This window comes from Macaca fascicularis, chromosome 20, assembly GCF_037993035.2.
Source record: "Macaca fascicularis isolate 582-1 chromosome 20, T2T-MFA8v1.1".
NCBI classification, from domain to species: Eukaryota; Metazoa; Chordata; class Mammalia; order Primates; family Cercopithecidae; genus Macaca; species Macaca fascicularis.
In genome coordinates, this window is record NC_088394.1 from 32,463,371 (window position 1) to 32,472,731 (window position 9,361).

The 9,361-nt window shown below is 40.1% G+C and overlaps 1 pseudogene; it reads right to left on the reverse strand.

Annotated features, from left to right (window-relative positions):
- Window positions 1-424: 424 nt before the first annotated feature.
- On the reverse strand, window positions 425-3,800 carry LOC141409277 (uncharacterized; annotated as a pseudogene).
- Between the last annotated feature and the right edge of the window lie 5,561 nt (window positions 3,801-9,361).

Below are 9,361 nucleotides of genomic sequence, written 5' to 3' on the forward strand. Positions count from 1 at the left end.
CATTTATATCGGAGGATATTCCCTTGGCCCTATAGTCTTCAAAGGGATCTGAAATATCCGTTCTGAGATTACACAGAAATAAGGCTAGAAAACAGCTCCACGAAACACAGCTGTAACTCAGTGAGTGGAAGTCACACTTCCAAAGCAGTTTCTCAGAAAGCTTCTTTCCAGTTTTTAGCTGACGATATTTTCTTTTCACCATACCCCTCTATGGGCTACGAAACATCACTTTGCAAATTCCACAAGAAAAGTCTAACCGAACGGCTTCTTGAGGGGAAAGCTGTAACTCTGTGAGATGAATTCACAGATCACAAAGAAGCCACTCAGAAAGCCTCTTTCCAGTTTTTCTCTGAGGATATTTTTTTTTCAGCATACTCCTCTCTGGGGTTCCAAATATCCCTTTGCAAATTCCATAGGAACAATCTTAGCGAACGAATTCTTGAGGGATATTTGTAACTCTGTGAGATGAAGTTACAGAACACAAAGAAGTTTCTCAGAACGCTTCAATCTCATTTTTCTCGGAGGATATTCCCATTGGCCCTATAGTGTTCAAAGGGATCTGAACTATCAGTTCTCACATTCCACAGAAATAAGGCTAGAAAACAGCCCCTCGAAATACAGCTGTAACTCAGTGAGTGGAAGTCACACGTCCAAAGCAGTTTCTCAGAAAGCTTCTTTCCAGTTTTTATCTGACGATATTTTCTATTTCACCATAGGCCTCTATGGGCTTCCAAATATCACTTTGCAAATTCCACAAGAAAAGACTAACCGAACGTTTTCTTGAGGGGAAAGCTGTAACTCTGTGAGATGAATTAACAGAACACAAAGCAGTTTTTCAGAAAGCTTCCTTCCAGTTTTTATCTGAGGATATTTTCCTTTTCACCGTTGCCCTCTATGGGCTTCCAAATATCACTTTGCAAATTCCACAAGAACAGTTTTAGCAAAAGGCTTCTTGAGGGGAAAGCTGTAACTCTGTGAGATGAACTAACAGAACACAAAGCAGTTTCTCAGAAAACCTCTTTCTAGTTTTTATTGAAGATATTTTCTTTTCACCATAGCCCTCTATGGGATTCCAAGTATCACTTTCCAAATTCTACAAGAAAAGACTAACCGAACGGATTCTTGAGGGAAATGCTGTAACTCTGTGAGATAAATTCACAATACACAAAGCAGTTTCTCAGAAAGTTTCTTTCCAGTTTTTATCTGAGTATATTTTCTTTTTCACCATAAACCTGTTTGTGCTTCCAAATATCACTTTGTAAATTCCAAAAAAACAATCTTAGCGAAAGGCTTCTTGACGGCAAAGCTTTAACTCTGTGAGATGAATTAACAGAACACCAAGCAGTTTCTCAGAAAGCTTCTTTCCAGTTTTTATCTGAGGATATTTTCTTTTTCACAAAAGCCCTCCATAAGCTTCCAAATATCACTTTTCGAATTCCACAAGAACAGTCTTAGGGAAAGGCTTCTTGAGGGGAAAGCTGTAGCTCTGTGATATGAATTCACAGAACACAAAGCAGTTTCTCAGAAAACTTCTTTCCAGTTTTTATCTGAGGATATTTTCTTTTTCACCGTAGCCCTCCATGGGCTTCCAAATATCACTTTGCAAATTCCACAAGAAGTTTCTTAGCGAAAGGATTTTGGAGAGCAAAGCTGTAACTCTGTGAGATGAATTCACAGATCACAAAGAAGATTCTCAGAAAGATTCTTTCTCATTTTTATCGGAGGATATTTCCTTTGGCACTATAGTCTTCGATAGGATCTGAAATATCAGTTGTCATGTTCCACAGAAATAAGGCTAGCAAACAGCTCCAGGAAATACATCCGAATCTCAGTGAGTGGAAGTTACACTTCACAATGCAGTTTCTCGGAAAGCTTCTTTCCAGTTTTTATCTGAGGATATTTTCTTTTTCACCATATCCCTCTATGGGCTTCCAAATATCACTTAGCAAATTCCAGAAAAACAATCTTAACAAACGGCTTCTAGAGGGGAAAGCTGTAAATCTGTGAGATGAATTTACGAAACAAAAAACTGTTTCTCAGAAAGCTTCTTTCTCATTTTTATCAGAAGATATTTCCTTTGGCCCTGTCGTCTTCAAAGGCATCCGAAATATCAGTTCTCATATTCCACAGAAATAGGGCTAGCAAACAGCTCCACGAAGTACAGCTGTAACTCAGTGAGTGGAAGTCACACATCACAAAGGAGTTTTTCAGACAGCTTCTTTCTAGTTTTTATCTGAGGATATTTTCTTTTTCACAATAGCCCTTTATGGGCTTCCAAATATCACTTTGCTAATACCACAAGAAAAGACTAACAGAACGGGTTCTCGAGAGGAAAGCAGTAACTCTGTGAGATGAATTAACAGAACGCTAAGCAGTTTCTCAGAAAGTTTCTTTCCAGTTTTGATCTGAAGATATTCCCTTTTTCATCCAAGGCCTCTATGAGCTTCCAAATATCCCTTTGCAAATACCCCAAGAACAGTCTTGGGAACGACTTTTGGAGGGGGAGCTGAAACTCTGTGAGGTGATTTCACAGACACAGAGCAGTTTCTCGGAAAGCTTGTTTCCAGTTTTTATGTGAGGATATTTCCCTTGTCACCATAGTCCTCCATGGGATTCCAAATATCACTTTGCAAATTCCAGAAGAACAGTCTTAGCAAAAGGCTTCTTGAGTGGAAAACTGAAACTCTGTGAGATGAATTCAAAGATCACAAAGAAGTTTCTCAGAAAGCTTCTTTCTCATTTTGATCGAAGGCTGTTCCCTTTGGAACTATACTCTTCAAAGGGATCCGAAATATCAGTTCTCAGATTCCACAGAAATAAGGCTACCAAACAGTTCCATGAAATACAGCTGTAACTCAGTGAATGGAAGTCACACATCACAAAGCAATTTCTCAGAAAGCTTCTTTCCAGTTTTCTCCTGAGAATATTTTCTTTTTCATTGTAGGCCTCTATGGGCTTCCAAATATCCCTTTGCAAATTCCACAAGAGCAGTCTTAGCGAACGGCTTCTGGAGGGGAAAGCTGTAACTCTGTGAAATTACTTCACAGAACACAGAGCAGTTTCTCAGAAAGCTTCTTTCAAGTTTTTATCTGATGATATTTCCCTTTTCACCATAGCCCTCCATGGGCTTCCAAATATCACTTTGCAAATTACACAAGAACAGTCTTAGCGAAAGGCTTCTTGAGGGGAAAGCTGTAACTCTGTGAAATGAATTCACAGATCACAGGGAAGTTTCTCAGAAAGCTCCTTCTCAGTTTCATCGGAGGATATTTCCTTTGGCACTATAGTCTTCAAAGGGATCCGAAATATCAGTTCTCATATTAACCAGAAATAAGACTAGCAAACAGCTCCACGAAATACAGCAGTAACTCAGTGAATGGAAGTCACATATCACAAAGCAGTTGCTCAGAAAGCTTCTTTACAGTTTTCTTCTGAGGATAATTTCTTTTTCACCTTAGGCCTCCATGGGTTTCCAAATATCCCCTTGCCAATTCCACAAGAACAGTCTTAGCGAACGGCTTCTGGAGGGGGAAGCTGTAAGTCTGTGAGATGAATTCACAGAACACAGAGCAGTTTCTCAGAAAGCTTCTTTCCAGTTTTTATCTGAGGATATTTCCCTTCTCACCATAGCCCTCAATGGCCTTCCAAATATCAGTTTGCAAATTCCACAACAACAGTCTTAGCGAAAGGCTTCTTGAGGGGAAAGCTGTAATTCTGTGAGATAAATTCACAGATCACAAAAAAGTTTCTCAGAAAGCTTCTTCCTCATTTTGATTGGAGGATTTTTCCTTTGGCCCCATAGTCTTCAAAGGGATCCGAAATATCTGTTCTCAGATTCCACAGAAATAAGGTTAGCAAACAACTCCATGACATACAACTGTAACTCAGTGAGTGGAAGTCACACATCACAAAGCAGTTTCTCAGAAAGCTTCTTTCCAGTTTTCATTTGAGGATATTTTCTTTTTCACCATAGGCCTCTATGGGCTTCCAAATATCCCTTTGCAAATTCCAGAAGAACAGTCTTAGCGAACGGTTTCTTGAGGGAAAGCAGTAACTCTGTGAGATGAATTCACAGATCACAAAGAAGTTTCTCAGAAAGCTTCTTTCTCATTTTGATCCGAGGATATTTGGTTTGGCCCTAGAGTCTTCATAGGGATCCGAAATATCAGTTCTCAGATTCCACAGAAATAAGGCTAGCAAACTACTCCACGAAATACAGCTGTAACTCAGTGAGTGGAAATCACACATCACAAAGCAGTTGCTCAGAGAGCTTCTTTCCAGTTTTCATCTGAGGATATTTTCTTTTTCACCATACTCCTCTTTGGGCTTCCAAATATCCCTTTGAAAATTCCACAAGAACAGTCTTAGCGAATGACTTCTGGAGGGGAAAGTTGTAACTCTTTGAGATGAATTCACAGAACACAGAGCAGTTTCTCAGAAGCTTCTTTCCAGTTTTTATCTGAGGATATTTCCCTTTTCACCATAGCCCTCCATGGGCTTCCAAATGTCACTTTGCAAATTCCACAAGAACAGTCTTAGCGAAAGGGTTCTTGAGGGGAAAGCTGTAACTCTGTGAGATGAATTCACAGATCACAAAGAAGTTTCCCAGAAAGCTTCTTTCTCATTTTGATCGGAGGTTTCTTCCTTTGGCCGTACATTCCTCCAAGGGATCCGATACATCAGTTCTCAGATTCCTCAGAAATAAGGCTATCAAACAGCTCCACGAAATACAGCTGTAACTCACTGAGTGGAAGTCCCACATCACAAAGCAGTTTCTCAGAAAACTTCTTTCCACTTTTCATCTGAGGATATTTTCTTTTTCACCATAAGCCTCTATGGCTTCCTAATATCCCTTTGCCAATTCCACAAGAACAGTCTTAGCCAACGACTTCTAGAGGGGAATGCCATAATTCTGTGAGGTAAATTCACAGAACACTGAGTATTTTCTCAGGAACTATCTTTCCAGTTTTTATCTGAGGATATTTCCCTTTTCACCATAGCCCTGCATGGGCTTCCAAATATCACTTTGCGAATTCCACAAAAACAGTATTAGCGCAAGGCTTCTTGAGGGGAAAGCTGTAACTCTGTGAGATGAATTCACAGATCACAAAGAAGTTTCTCAGAAAGCTTCTTTCTCATTTTGATCGGAGTTTATTTCCTTTGGCCCTATATTCTTTAAAATTATGCATAATATCAGTTCTCAGATTCCACAGAAATAAGGCTATCAAACAGCTCCACAAAATACAGCTGTATCTCAGTGAGTGGAAGTCACACATCACAAAGCAGTTTCTCAGAAAGCTTCTTTCCAGTTTTCATCTGAGGATATTTCTTTTTCACAATTGTCCTCTATGGGCTTCCAAATATCCCTTTTCCAATTCCACAAGAACAGTCTTAGCGAATGGCTTCTGGAGAGGAAAGCCGAAAGTCTGTGAGAGATTTCAATAACATAGAGCAGTTTCTCAGAAAGCTTCTTCTCAGTTGGTATGTGAGGACATTTCCGTTTTCACCATAGCCCTCCGTGGGCTTCCAAATATCACTTTGAAAATTCCACAAGAAGCGTCTTAGTGAAAGGCTTCTGGAGTGAAAAGCTGTACTCTGTGAGATGAATTCACAGATCACAAAGAAGTTTCTCAGAAAGTTTCTTTCTCATTTTGATCGGAGGATATTTGCTTTGCCCCAAAAGTCTTCAAAGGTATCCGAAATATCAGTTCTCAGATTCCACAGAAATAAGGCTAGCAAACAGCTCCACGAAATACAGTGGTAAGTAAGTGAGTGGAAGTCGCACCTCACAAAACAGTTTCTCCGGAAGCTTCTTTCCAGTTCTCATCTGAGGATATTTTCTTTTTCAACGTAGGCCTCTATGGGCTTCGAAATATCCCTTTGCAAATTCCACAAAAACAGTCTTAGCGAACAGCTTTTGGAGGGGAAAGCTGAAACTCTGTGAGATGAATTCACAGAAGACAGAGGAGTTTCTCAGAAAGCTTCTTTAAAGTTTTCATCTGAGGATATTTTCTTTTTCACCATAGGCATCTATGGGATTCCAAATATCCCTTTTCCAAATACACAAGAACAGTCTTAGCGAACGGCTTCTGGATGGGAAAGCTCTAAGTCTGTGAGAGATTTCAATAACATAGAGCAGTTTCTCAGAAAGCTTCTTTTCAGTTGTTATCTGAGGATATTTCCCTTTTCACCATAGCCCTCCATGGGCTTCCAAATATCACTTTGCAAATTCCACAAAAACAGTCTTAGCAAATGGCTTCTTGAGGGGAAAGCTGTAAATCTGTGAGATTATTTCACAGAACAGAAAGAAGTTTCTCAGAAAGCTTCTTTCTCATTTGGATCGGAGGTTAGTTTCTTGGGCCCCATATTCTTCCAAGGGATCTGATACATCAGTTCTCAGATTCCACAGAAATAAGGCTAGCAAACAGCTCCACGAAATACAGCTGTAACTCACTGAGTGGAAGTCCCACATCACAAAGCATTTTCTCAGAAAACTTCTTACCAGTTTTCTTCTGAGGATATTTTCTTTTTCACCGTAGGCCTCTTTGGGCTTCCAAATATCCCTTTACAAATTCCACAAGAAAAGCCTTAGCGAACGTCTTCTGGAGGGGAAAGCTGCAACTCAGTGAGATGAATTCACATAACACACAGCCGTTTCACAGAATCGTTCTTTACAGTTTTTATCTGAGGATATTTCCCTTTTCACCATAGCCCTCCATGGTCTTCCAAATATCACTTTGCAAACTCCACAAGAAGAGGCTTAGCGAAAGGCTTCTTGAGGGGAAAGCTGTAACTCCTTGAGATGAATTCACAGATCACAAAGAAGTTTCTCAGAAAGCTTCTTCCTCATTTTGATCGGAGGCTACTTCCTTGGGACGTATAGTCTTCAAAGGGATCCGAAATATCAGTTCTCAGACTCCACACAAATAAGGCTAGCAAACAGCTCCACGAAATACAGCTGTAATTCACTGAGAGGAAGTCACACATCACAAAGCAGTTGCTCAGAAAGCTTCTTTCCAGTTTTCATCTGAGGATAATTTCCTTTTCACCATAGGCTTCTATGGGCTTCCAAATATCCGTTTGCCAATTCCACAAGAACAGTTTTAGGGAACGGCTTCTGGAGGGGAAAGCTGTAACTCTGTGAGATGAATTCACAGAACACAGAGCAGTTTCTAAGAAAGCTTCTTTCCAGTTTTTATGTGAGGATGTTTCCCTTTTCACCATAGCCCTCCATGGGCTTCCAAATATCACTTTGCGAATTCCACAAGAACAGTCTTAGCGAAAGCCTTCTTAAGGGAAAAGCTGTAATTTTCTTAGATGAATTCACGGAACACAAAGAAGTTTCTCAGAAAGCTTCTTTCTCATTTTGATCGGAGGATATTTCCTTTAGACCTATAGTCTTCAAAGGGATCCGAAATATCAGTTCTCAGATTCCACAGAAACAAGTTTAGCAAACAGCCCCACGAAATACAGCTGTAACTCACTGAGTGGAAGTCACACATCACAAAGCATTTTCTCAGAAAGCTTCTTCCCAGTTTTCATGTGAGGATATTTTCTTTTTCACCATAGGCCTCTATGGGCTTCCAAATATCCCTTTGCAAATTCCACAAGAACAGTCTTAGCGAACGGCTTCTGGAGGCGAAAGCTGTAACTCTGTGAGATGAACTCATAGAACACAGAGCCGTTTCTCAGAAAGCTTCTTTCCAGTTTTTATCTGAGGGTATTTCCCTATTCAACATAGCCCTCCATGGGCTTCCAAATATCCGTTTGCAATTCCACAAGAACAGTCTTAGCAAAAGGCTTCTTAAGGGGAAAGCTGTAACTCTGTGAGATGAATTCACAGATCACAAAGAAGTTTCTCAGAAAGCTTCTTTCTCATTTTTAGCAGAGGATATTTGCTTTGTCCCTACAGTCTTCAACGGGATCCGAAATATCAGTTCTCAGATTCCGTAGAAATAAGGCTAGCAAACAGCTCCAGGAAATACAGCTATAACTCAGTGAGTGGAAGTCACACATCACAAAGCAGTTGCTCAGAAATCTTCTTTCCAGTTTTCATCTGAGGATATTTTCTTTTTCACCATAGGCCTCTATGGGCTTCCAAATATCCCTTTGCAAATTCCACAAGAACAGTCTTAGCGAACGACTTCTGGAGGGGAAAGCTGTAACACTGTGAGATGAATTCATAGAACACAGAGCCATTTCTCAGAAAGCTTCTTTCCAGTTTTTATCTGAGGGTATTTCCCTATTCACCATAGCCCTCCATGGGCTCCCAAATATCCGTTTGCCAATTCCACAAGAACAGTCTTAGCGAAAGGCTTCTTAAGGGGAAAGCTGTAACTCTGTGAGATGAATTCAGAGATCACAAAGAAGTTTCTCAGAAAGCTTCTTTCTCATTTTTATCAGAGGATATTTGCTTTGTCCCTATAGTCTTCAACGGCATCCGAAATATCAGTTCTCAGATTCCGTAGAAATAAGGTTAGCAAACAGCTCCAGGAAATACAGCTATAACTCAGTGAGTGGAAGTCACACATCACAAAGCAGTTGCTCAGAAATCTTCTTTCCAGTTTTCATCTGAGGATATTTTCTTTTTCACCGTAGGCCTCTATGGCTGCCAAATATCTCTTTGCAAAATCCACAAGAACAATCCTAGTGAACGGCTTCTGGAGGGGAAAGCTCTAACGCTTTTAGATGAATTCACAGAACACAGAGCAGTTTCTCTGAAAGCTTCTTTCCAATTTTATCTGAGGATATTTCCCCTTTCACCATAACCCTCCATGGGCTTCCCAATATCACTTTGCAAATTCCACAAAACAGTCTTAGCGAAAGGCTTCTTGAAGGCAAAGCTGTAACTTAGTAAGATGAATGCACATATCACAAAAAGGTTCTCAGAAATTTTCTTTCTAATTTTCATCGGAAGATATTTCCTTTGGTCCTATAGTCCTCCTAGGGATCCGAAATATCAGTTCTCAGATACGATAGAAATAAGGCTAGCAAACAGCTCCACGAAATACAGCTGTAAGTAAGTGAGTGGAAGTCCCACATCACAAAGTAGTTTCTCAGAAAGCTTCTTTCCTGTTTTAATCTGAGGATATTTTGTTTTTCAACATAGGCGTCTATGGGCTTCCAAATATCCCTTTGCAAATTCCACAAGAACAATCTTAGCGAATGGCTTCTGGAGGGGTAAGCTGTAACTCTGTGAGATGAATTCATAGAACACAGACCCGTTTCTCCAAAAGCTTCTTTCCAGTTTTTATCTGAGGATATTTCCCATTTGACCATAACCCTCCATGGGCTTCCAAATATCACCGTGCAATTTCCACAAGAACAGTCTCAGTTAAAAGTTTTTGAGGGGAAAGCTGTA